The sequence below is a fragment of the Chenopodium album genome, chromosome 8 (genome assembly GCF_948465745.1).
Source record: "Chenopodium album chromosome 8, dcCheAlbu1.1, whole genome shotgun sequence".
NCBI classification, from domain to species: Eukaryota; Viridiplantae; Streptophyta; class Magnoliopsida; order Caryophyllales; family Amaranthaceae; genus Chenopodium; species Chenopodium album.
This window is the reverse complement of record NC_137841.1, coordinates 65488846-65500958: the sequence shown is the minus strand read 5'-3', so window position 1 is coordinate 65500958 and position 12113 is coordinate 65488846. Positions and strand designations below refer to the sequence as shown.

Sequence of the window (12113 nt, the reverse complement as noted above, 5' to 3'; positions counted from 1 at the left end):
CAAGGAAATAAATGTTATTGCTTGTTTGACATAAGTGAAAATAAGGTGGAAAGAATAGGGCCTAAGTACTTAACTTTTACAAAATTAGATTTTTTTTTTTTAAAAAAAAATACACATTGGAAATTTTAAAATGAAAGTGTTGCAAGTAAAAATAAATAAATAAAATAGTAGTATATGACAAGAAAAGTTTTTTAAAAATCATGTGAATAGAAAGAAGTCTTAATTTTATTTATTCTTTACATTTTTTTTTTTTTTGTGTATTAAATGGAAAGGTTTAGTTTTTTTTTTTTTTTTTTTTTTTTTTTTTTTTTTTTTTTTTTGAATTGGCATGATTGTGTGTGGTGATTTGAGAGATTGATAGAGTTTTAGAGAGAAAGGAAAAGCACAAACTTTTAGATTAGATGGATCGGACTAGAATATACTCGCGTTAATTATGCTGATCAAAAGATAAATTATTTTATTTCGTCTTGGTGTAAACATGGATAGATATTCACTACAAGAAATAAGCTATTTTGCGACAGCTAAAATTTGTCGTAAAAATAGTAAAAACCGTCGCAAAAAATAGTTGCGACAGTCAACTGTCGTAAACCGTTTGTCGCAATCACAGTTGTCGCAAAATTTTATTTTTGCGACAGTTTGACTGTCGTAAACCTTTTTTATGACGGTTTTACTAATTTCAGCGACAATTTTTTTTTTGTCGTAATAATTAATCTGCGACAGCTAAAAACCGTCGCAAACTACGACATCCATTAAAACTGTCGCAAACACCAACTTTAGCGACAGATAAAAGCCGTCGCAAAAATAAAATAAAACGAAACCCCTCAACCCAGCCACATCCCTCCTTTAACCCTCACCCACAATAGCCCAGCCGCATAACCCGTAACCACAACCAACCTCCACCACAAACCACCGAACGCCACCACACACTTTCCACCGCCACCCAAAACCACCAAATTAAGCCCAGAAAACTCATAAACCCACAAACAACCCTAGATCTGAAATTAAACCAAAAAAATCTAAAATCTAACACTTCCCCCTTATACTAACCACCGACAACCCCCTAACCTTGCACCCAAAAAAAAATTAACATTAAGATCTAAAAATTAAACCCCAATAAACAAAAAATCAAAGAAAAAAACCCAACATAATAACCAAAGATAAATGAAAATATAAAACAAATACACAAAAATAACAAACATCAAACAAGAAATACAAATATACATCAAATAATCAAAAACCAAGAATAAATAAAACAAACAAGTTAATGAAATAACAGAAGTTATCAAAAACGGTACAAAATTCAAACAAAAATACCACAAAAAATCAAACAAAAATCAAATGAAGATGAACGAAAATAATTAACATACTGACAGGGTAAAGTTGTATCCCCTAATCAAAAGTAAATACCTAAGTCCTCTAACTAAAGTAGATAGGGAAGTAGGGTCGATCTCCACAAGGAAACAAGTCTTTTTACTCCTAATTAATTATTATAATCTAAATTATTTAAGTAACCAATATTTATAATTGAATAAGAAACTAAACTACTAAGGTTGAGAATAGGAAGAAAACAATATATGAAAGGATCTAGAGCATAGGTTCACCAATAAATAATATTCCAGGGTAAAACACAGTAATCAATCATTGACATGGCATAAATAACATGATTAACAGGCTCTCGCAATTTATTAATCAACATAGATCTAACAGGTTCTCGCAATTTACTAGATCTAAGTTCTTATTGAAAATAGCCTTTAATATCAAATTAACATCTGCTCGATTCATCAATTTAATATTGCTATACTTTTACAAGCCGCAATTGTAAAACATTAAAACAATCCAATAAGAAATTATCATGCAATACCAATAATCAATAATAGTCAATCATCAATGCATCAATTAACCAGATTGTAAAGGGCTCTCGCTACGTATCACAATCACACAATTAATTTACCGGTATTAAATCTCATCTCTCGAATCTTGACTTAACCATTTATAAATTAACTTGCCTATTGAAACTAGACCTAAACATTAATTCTCATCTCTCTATTCTTGAATCAATATTGCCAAACTCATGCATAAAAGATAGGCCTAATCTAGTCACAGAGCATTAAATCAATCAATAGGAAATTAATCTAGCATTGATAATCAACAACAATAATTTACCCCTTCATATTATTTATTAGATCCCCATAAACCCTAGAAATTAAACTACTCACACATATTAAAAACTAAACAAATCAAAGCAATAAAATAAGACATGATGAAAGGAATAGAATAAATAACTAAGATTAAGAGAAGAGGAATCGTTACCAAAAAGTAATCTGGAATTAAGAGTAGATTAAGAACAAAGGTTTAGAGAGAGATTAAGAGAGAGAGAAAACTAAGTAGAGAGAGAAAGTCTAAGAAAGAAGGTACTAAAATCGTATTACGGAGGAGTATTTATACTCCGTAAAAAAATCCTAAACTAAAGCAAATTAAAACGACGCTTATCGTCTCCTAAAAATACACGCGCCCGATCGGGCGAGGCACCGCCTGATCGGGCGCGCCTTTTTTTTACTCTAACACTAATCTCGCGCCCGGTCGGGCGCGTCACCGGGCGCCAGACTAAGCTTCTCCCGCCCGGCCGGGCGCGCCTCCGGGCGCCAGCCTCTTTGGTCGGGCGGCTCATTTGGGCCACTATTTGGACTTCGATTGGGCTCCAATTCTTCGGGCCAATCTGGGTTTCCTCTTTGGGTCTTGAATACTCGGTCCAAATGCCCCGGTATCACCTATACCGAGCCCTTAATCACCGGTTCGATGGCTCTAACCGGCCATGGGCTATAAACTCTGGTCGTGCTTCTCCAATGCTCGTGATTGCTCCAAAATATCTCAGGAAAATACTCCAAAAGTGTAAATCCCTGCAAAAGTCAACCAAATCTACGAAAACACTAGAAAACACCAATTAGTAATAAAAGTGGATCTAAAGAGCCAAAAACACTACTAATTATGACTAAGGGACGGGGGTAAAATAATATATAAAATGGACACATCAAACTCCCCCAAGCCAAACCTTTGCTTGTCCCTAAGCAAAGATCTCATCAATGAATCAATAAATATGCTTCACTCCAAAAGTAAAAATCAAGCACAAACGATCCAGGGTAAATCAAATAAACATTCTTCAAAGTCAACCAATCAAATCCATCCAATTACCTTTATTCCCTAACAATTGTCAAATAGAGCAAACCACAAGAGCATATAGAATTCAAGACTAGTGCTCACACACTCGACTCTCATTTTTGTGGCGAGTAAAAGATGTACTCAATCGCTCTCCATCCAACCCCTTTATGTGAACAATGCCCTCCCAACTCACACTCTCGTGTGTATAAAACAATGAACGCTCAATCCTACTAGTCGACTCGAAATATGCCAAATCATAACTTGCATTGATAAACAACACTTTCACATTCATACAATTCTATGCACAAAGGTTAGAAGGTCTTTAAAGCTTGTAATGTAAGGCTAGGGTAAAGGGTAGGAATCATTTGGGAACAAGTGAGAGTAAAGCTATGCTTAAAGGAGCCATATCCTAATAAAACCCATGATCAAAATAAATGATGATCATACATCTCCTACATAACCAACTCTAACATCAACCAAATAAACTCCAATCATAATAAATAAACCCAACTCTTACAATTTCACTCATAAGATATAATAATGGAGTAATAGAGTGAATAAACAAACATTATTTTCCAAACTTGAATTTTTTCATTGAAGCTCTATCATTTTTCTTTTGATCAACCTCAAACTAGAACATTTGAACACTTTTTTTTTTTTTTTGAAGTTCACTTATTTTTTTCACATTTTTTTTTTCTTTGAACTTCTATTTTTTTCATAACATCATGCTTTATTTTTTCAAGAAAATATAACTCTCAAACTCATCAAAAATAAACATGATCAACAACAAAACAACTTCTCAAAAGCCCACCCAAATTGTGCAAATAATAAGCACACTACAAACTCCCTCACCTCACTCACTAATAGCTCCCCCAAGCCAAGCTTGGGACTAGTAACCAATGGGGCAAAATAGGCTTGTAATGTGGCTAATAAACAATAAAAAGTCAAGGCAACAACATGGGTAGCAAGAAGGGAACAAATGTATCTACAATATCTGGAGGCTACCTAAAAGAACAAATGCCTTCGTCCTCCATAATGTGCATAATAATGAATCATATAAATATTACTAATAGCAGCAAACCAATACTCAAATTCATTGACATACCAGGAATTATGGAACTATCACACATTCCTTACCAAATCAACTAGTCAAGCACTATATTCACAAGTAGTTGGACAAAATTGACGCATACTAAGGTTTCAAGGCAATCAAACATCAAATCATGATCAACTGATCCACAATGCCTATCATCAAATACCAAGAATCAAAAACAATTTTCTCAAGTATGGGGCACAGGGAAGCATAATTTATAATTCATTGGAACGTATTTTTGGATTTTTTATTTTTCAATTTTTTTGTATTTTTATATATAAGAAAGCAACAAAATTAAACTAACCTAAGAAAACACACCAAAAATAAAAGAAAAGAGAAAAATAAAAATACCAAACCAAAATCTCCCCCAAGCCAGAATCAGACAATGTCCTCATTGGCTCGGAAACTAGCCCAGCATAGCTAGTCCTCATCATCCTCGTCCATTGAGCCGAAGCCCGCACCTCCACTGCCACCTGCACCACCTGCACCAGAAGAGCTACCACCAAAATAATTAGCGTGAAAACTCCCCCCCGCCGGTCCCCCGAAAGGAATGTTCTGCCCGTACCCGAAAAAGGAAGAATAGTCAGTGTAAATACCACGGGCAGTGGGATCCCTATCATAACCCTGGGGTGGAGGCTAAAACCAGTCAGGGTGAATAGCGTCGTCGGGAATGTTGCCCCGACGAGCATAATCATCGTACATAGGGTAGAGAGCTCTACCCTGGTTCCTCTCTACGTACCCTAACCTCTGGTCAATAGAGCCCACCATCCTCCTAAGGTCAGTATGCGAATGCTCGATACGTCCTAGGGCCTGATCTATACTCTGAAGATCCCAAACTGGGTCAGAGTCAACATGAGGGACAGAATGGGACATACGAGGTGGAGAGAAAGCCACCTCGGGCTGAGGCTGGGGTAGTGGAACTGGTGGTGGCTTCCCCCTAGCGTTGGCAACTAAAGCATCGTAAGTGTAAGAAAGTTTCCCTGGGGGAAAGGCGGTCAAGTCTGGACTGGGTAGGGGAAAAATGGGCAAAGGTTGCTTGTTCCTAGTCCGGATACACCAAAAGGGTGTCTGCTCGCTATCCGGTCTAACCCACCCCACATCCTCAAAATACCTAGCAGTCATGTAGGTATCTGGTCCGCAGTTGGTCAGCTGGTGGGGTCCGTCTACTACAAAACCGGCCTTTTTCACCGCTATTCGAGTGATAAGGCCACCTAAACGGATAGGGGACTTGGAAGTTGTAGACACCCATTTGTGTCTCCCCAAAACCAAACCCAGTGATGAGTACCTTTCACGTCGAATCATAATCGAATGAAACGAAAGTGTGGAAAGGTCTAGTGTAGCGGAAAGTTTTATTTCTTTTTCTCTTCTCTCTGTTTTTGAAAACTTTATTTTAAGAAAACAGCCAATCCAATTTGGTTGGTCCATGATATGGGTCCAATAGTGGTGTAGTTGGATGGGGCTTGCAAAGACCTTTCCAACGATATATTATAAGCCCAATTCCGATGAATATTGAGGAAATTATGACCAATTTACTAAACTGGGCCCGGTTTGAGCTTTAAGTACGGCCCAATGATCTAGGGGAGGGCCTAATATAATTTATCATTCCTAATGCAATTAGGAATGGTTTTAGTCTTCTAGAACATTCTAGAAGGTTCTTTTCATTCCTAATTCAGTTAGGACTCTTCAGAGTTTTAATTAGATCAAATAGCATTTTCGACTGAAATTATATTATTTTATCTTCCAGTACGGGAAATTTATCAGATTTTCGAAAACGCGTTTAAATCCAAATTGGCGTCCAACCCCAGGCCTTGGCGCCTGGAATCAGGATTGGCGCCAGACGCCAGCATTGGCGCCTGGCGCTAGCCACTTTTTCTGGCGCCAATGAGCCAAGGCTGACGCCAAGGTGGTTTTGTGGTCTTCAGACTCTGTTTTGATAAATTATCTTCTTTGGATGATTTTCTCTATAAATATCGTATCAAAAACTCTGGTTTCATACACCAAGAATCATCAATTCTTTTCTCCATTCATCAACAATCACTTTATGATTCACCAATTCTCTTTATTCTTAAGTTTTCATTAACTCTTTTCTCTTCATTCATTCTACATCATTCATTCATCAATTTTCAATAACATTCATTCTTTTAGCATTCTTTTCTAAACTTGCTTTTTACATACAAAATTCCGCATTCACAAGATCTAGAAACACCTAGCCATATTCGAAGTTGCCTTCGCCCTAGACGTGAAAGGTTTTAATTTCTGAGGGTTTGGTCCCAAATCTCTATTTCAATTATTTAATTTAATTGTTTTGATTATTATTTTCCTTGAAGTTACTAACGTGTGTATTTTGTTATTAGAAAGAGGTACGAGGCATCCAAGTAAGTACTTTAATTGATTAATTGATTTATGATGTAGATATCATGTTTATATTGTTATTATGATATTCCTAGTATCATGTCTAGGGTATTTTTAATATTAAATATGATTGCTATGATGCCTCTTATTTTCTTCCTAATATTTATTCATGTTAGTATCATGTTAGGGTTAAAGATTTGATTTTTATTGCTTAGTGACATGCTAGGGTTTGTTATTAATCTTGTTAGTATCATGCCTAGGATCTTGCTATTATTATTATGCTTTAATATTAACATGAACATGATTATGATTATAATTGTTATAATTTATGATGATTGTGAATATTATTATTATTATTATTATTATTATTATTATTATTATTATTATTATTATTATTATTATTATTATTATTATTATTATTATTATTATTATTATTATTATTATTATTATTATTATTATTATTATTATTATTATTATTTTATTTATGATTATTATTGTTTTGATTATAATTTAATTTTATGATGATTATTATTATTATCATGATTATTATTATGTTGCTTGATGCTTATTATTTATTGCTTGATCACCTTTTATGCATGTTAAAGGGAATTGGTACTTGCAACCACGCTTAATAAGATAATTAATAATCTTGTTAGGTTAATTGTGATTATAAATTCAAGTGATCGCCAATAATAGTTTATTTGTGCATTAAAATTCAACCAACATAGATTAAACAGGTTTAGGGTTAATCCTATTGATTGTATGTTAGTCAGAAAGCGCACATGAATACGAGCAGAATAAAGTAGAGGCCTATTATTAGGGCAGGTTCAATCTCTTTTAGGTTGGATTTGTACCATCATCCCCGAACCCTTATTTGGTTCATGACCTTATGGAGTTGACGATCTCTTGGATCGTTAAGGGGTGTAACCTTCACCTCGTGAACGGTTTACAAGTTCCTTAAAAACTTGTTGGCGACTCTTTTGCTTCATCTTCTTCCCTTTTGGACGCCACCGTACTTTAGTGTATGATCACAGTGGGGTTCAAGCTAGTGGGATTTTAAAGGCTTGAAACTATTCCCTACAGAAGTGGTGCTGGCTGTGGCATGCCGACTCAAGTGGTGAACTATAAACCTGCCTATGTTTAATTTCCCGAACCCGTATACATAGTGTCCTATGATAGCTAGTTCGTTGGTTTGAGCGTTGTGAGGCTCGGCCCTACCTAAAAAACACAGACCCGCAAATCTTTGCCAGAGTTTCGGGACAGGGTGGTGAATAGGTTTGATACTAGCATGTTGGGGGTCGGGGGCAGGTAAACCAGTCAAAACATAATATAAATCACCCATTTTATAGTCTGCATGCCACTGGTGAGATAATTCAGAATTTAATTCAAAAATTTTACAAAATTCAACAAAAGTTAAACTAATATTTCTATTATTTAACCTGAAAAATAAATTAGGCCCATTCCTACTACTAACAACATGAAAAGTGGACAGGAATTCACAGGTGAGTTCTCGGTATGTAGGATAATGCATGTCAACAAATTTTCTCATGCCGATATCATTCAAAAATCGTTTAACAAAATCAAACAAACCATATGATTCTAAGGTAGGGCGGTGTAACCACCGAGAAGGAATTACCTCACGACCGACCAAATGCTCCAATCGTTCTTTTTGTTCCCGGCTCACGATCCGGATCATCGGCCAATACGGGAGCTGCAAGTCTGGGTCGTACTCCTCCCTCAAACTGGAGCTCCTACCAAAAATCGACCTAGCCCTCTTTGATGCCATGTAGAAAAAATGGGTTAAAAATTTGTCGAATTAAAACTGAAAAATTTTTGTATGAAAGTGAAGAGGGTGAAGAGAGGATCACGAATATGTAAAGAGTTTTGAATTTGGGTTGGTAATGGAGGAGAAATCTTAGAGAGAAGTTAGAGAAAATTTGAGTTTTTAGAGAGAGAAAGTAATGGAAGAAGGAAGAAATGGAGAAAGAAAGAAGAAAAGAAGGAATAAGAAAGGCGGATGAGCTCGCGCCCGGTCGGGCGGTGGGTCGCCCGGTCGGGCGATCTGGGATATTTCGTGGCTGAGTCTCGCGCCCGGTCGGGTGATCTTATTTAACATATATTCGCGCCCGGTCGGGCGCCATTCGCCCGATCGGGCAATCTTTAGGCCAAAAATTTCGCCCTTCTCGCGCCCGGTCGGCCGATGCTTGCCCGATCGGGCGGACAATTAAGTTCGTAAACGTCAAGTTTCGCGCCCGGTCAGGCGCCTCTCGCCCGGTCGGGCGAAATTACTTTATTTTTAAACCTTGCTCTCGCGCCCAGTCGGGCGAGCTTCGCCCGATCGGGCCCGAGGCTAAATTGTCCCATCGATGTTTTCTTATTTTCTCCAAAGTTTGGCTAACTCTTTCCTTCAAACCTGTACAAATACTCATAAAACTCATTAAATTCCCTCATCTCTCCTCTTGTAAGAAAAAAAAACTAGTCTAAAAAGCATTAAAAATACGGGTTGCCTCCCGCAAAGCGCTGGTTTATCTAGGTCCCGCACGACCTTCTTACCAAGTACAATTTCTAGGACCCTTGGCCTAACGCTTGATCAGATGGTTTCTCACCCGGTCTAGCGGTGTTTAGGCTGCGATGCGGCTTCCTAACATTACCTGTGGGACGCCAAGTCGCCTTATCTGGTGGATCCTCCTTGACTTGGACTGGGGGATCTTCAATGCTACGCACTAAAAACCCTTCTTCGATCGAATGTTGCTTCAAATTGTCATTGCGTTCAACACTTGCAACTCGATCTGGCGGAACACTTACCGTAGGCTCGATTCGCACAACTTGCTCGATCAGTTCCACTTGTTCATCCTCGAAACCAAGACCAACATTGTAGAGTGCTCTTTCTATTGCATCGACTTCATTCTGCCATTTTTCTATCTCATCTGAAAAGGATGCAACACAAGATACCGCCTCCAAGGGATCTTTTTCAAGAGCTTGGGGCTTATTAGAATAATTTACAACCACATTAACACTGAAACATTTCTCCTCAGTCATGGAGATTTTAGGGGCATTATTCAGATTAAAGACCACTTTATTGTCCCCTACTGATAGTGTTAACTTACCACTTCTTACATCTATGACTGCTCCTGCAGTGTTAAGGAATGGTCTACCCAAAATAATTGGGGTTTGCATATCCTCAGCCATATCAAGAACAACAAAATCCACAGGTATATAAAATTTACCTACTCTAACGGGGACATCCTCTAAAACACCTAAGGGGTATTTGAAAGAACGGTCGGCCATTTGTAGAGTTATATTGGTAGCTTTTAACTTACCCATATTCAACTTAGAACACACAGATAATGGCATGACGCTAACACAAGCACCCAAATCACATAATGCATTATCAATCAAGAGATTACCAATATGACAAGGGATAGAAAAACTACCCAGATCTTTTAATTTAGGTGGAGACTTATTTTGAAGTACGGCACTACACTCTGCAGTGAAAGCTACTGTCTCTACCTCACTAATAGACCTTTTTATCGTCAATATTTCTTTCATAAATTTTGCATACGAGGGGATTTGTGTGATCAATTCAGTAAAGGGAACTGTTACCTTCAAATCTTTAACCACCTCCAGAAACTTACCAAACTGCTTATCCAAGTTTGTCTTCAATTGACGATTGGGGAAAGGAAGTTTGATAATTGGCTTTGGAGCATTCTTATTCTTGTCTGGAGTAGCCACCTTCTCTGGAGTTTTACCCTGCAATGTAGAATTAGATATGTTAGTATTATCCTTTAGCCCCGCAGGGCTATCAACTACATTGTCTGGTTTAATGGAATCAAGATTAGCATTATTTGATAAAACAGGTTCATCAACTCTGGGCATAGAGGGCCCTTCATAGTTTGAACCACTCCTTAGAGTAATTGCAAATGCTTGATCCGTAGGCCTAGTCGGCTGTGCCGGCAGGGCTCCCTGTTGGCGTGCTTGTAGAGTAGCGGAGAGTTGCGCAATTTGATTATCTACAATTTTATTATGCGCTAGAATTTGATCAATTGTCACATCTCTGCTCTCCATGTGCTTTTGCATATTGACCAACATTGCTCTAATTTCCGCCAAAGAAGGGTCGGAAGATGAGAGAGGTTGTTGTGGTTGATTCTTCTGGCTAGCATTGGGATGATAATATTTCTGCTGTTGTTGCTATGGCACCTGTGGTTCTTGTGGTGGTGGATTTTAAACATTAGTGCTCCGGTAGGAAAGGTATTGATGATTTCGATACCCAGGATTGTAAGTGTTGGAGTATGGGTTATTCTGCCTATAAGCTTAGAAGGCATTAACTTGCTCCACGGAACTCCTGCAATCCTGCTCCCAATGACCTACAATACCACAATTTTCACAGAAAGCCTCATTAGAATTATTATTAATCGCAGAAACATTAGCTAAATTAGCAGTGCTCAGATTATCTAATTTTTGACAAATAGAGGTCAGTTGAGCTTGCAAAAAGGATACAGAGTCGACACTATGTTTCCCTTTGTTAGCAAATCCTCTGGGATTCCCATATTGGGAATTGTGTATCGCCATATCTTCAATAACCTGACCTGCATCATCAAGATTAAGATTCATAAATCTCCCACTAGCTGCAGAGTCTAAAATTATTCTAGAAGAATTTCCAATGCCGTTATAAAATGCTTGGATTAACTGCCATTGTGCTAAATTATGGTGAGGGCATTCTCTTTGTAGGTCCTTGAACCTCTCCCAAGCCTCATATAAAGACTCATCGGCTTCTTGGGCAAAGTTCTGAATCGCACTCCGTAGTACTACTGTTCTCTCTGCAGGATAATACTTGTTATAGAAATTAAAAACAAGAGTTTCCCAGTCATTTATACCAAGTGTAGTTCTATTTAAGCCATTAAACCACAATTTAGCTTTTCCAGTTAAAGAGAAGGGAAAGATAATCTCCCTGATTTGGTCTTGAGTGACCCCGGCTTGCCTGATGGTGTTGCAATATTGACAATAGTCGGCAATGTGAAGATTCGGGTCTTCACCCTTGGCTCCACTGACTTGCTTCCTCTCTATCATCGTTATAAATTGAGGTTTAATTTCAAATTGAACCCCATCAAGAGCCGGAGTAGGGGTGAGATGTGGAAAATCCGTAAGCTTTGGTTGTGAATAATCACTAAGCTTCTTTGGAGCCGTCATCTCTGATTCTGTGTCTGATGATGCCTCTAAATCGCTAGAATCAGTTGGAGGATCGCGGTGATTATTGTTATTATCACCAGAATCCGCCAGGATTTGCTTGTAGAAGTTTTTTTGTCTATGGAAGGAACGTTCGATCTCAGGATCGAATGGGATGTAACCTGATCTGGAACACCTGGGCATAAACAAAAACTAAAAGCAAATATGAGATTTGTCTCAGAGAACTAACGCTCTCTGAGACAAAAAGGGAAATAATCTAGACTACAAAAACAATCAGAAATAAAAATAAAACCGTCGCCCCGGCAACGGCGCCAAATTTTGACAGGGT

General features: G+C 37.7%; 1 non-coding gene across 1 annotated transcript; it reads left to right on the top strand.

Annotated features, from left to right (window-relative positions):
- The first annotated feature begins 11300 nt into the window (after nt 1–11300).
- LOC145557000 (small nucleolar RNA R71) lies at nt 11301–11407 on the top strand. Its single transcript, XR_014092084.1, has one exon. It is a non-coding gene; the product is annotated as a small nucleolar RNA R71 (small nucleolar RNA).
- The last annotated feature ends 706 nt before the right edge of the window (nt 11408–12113 follow it).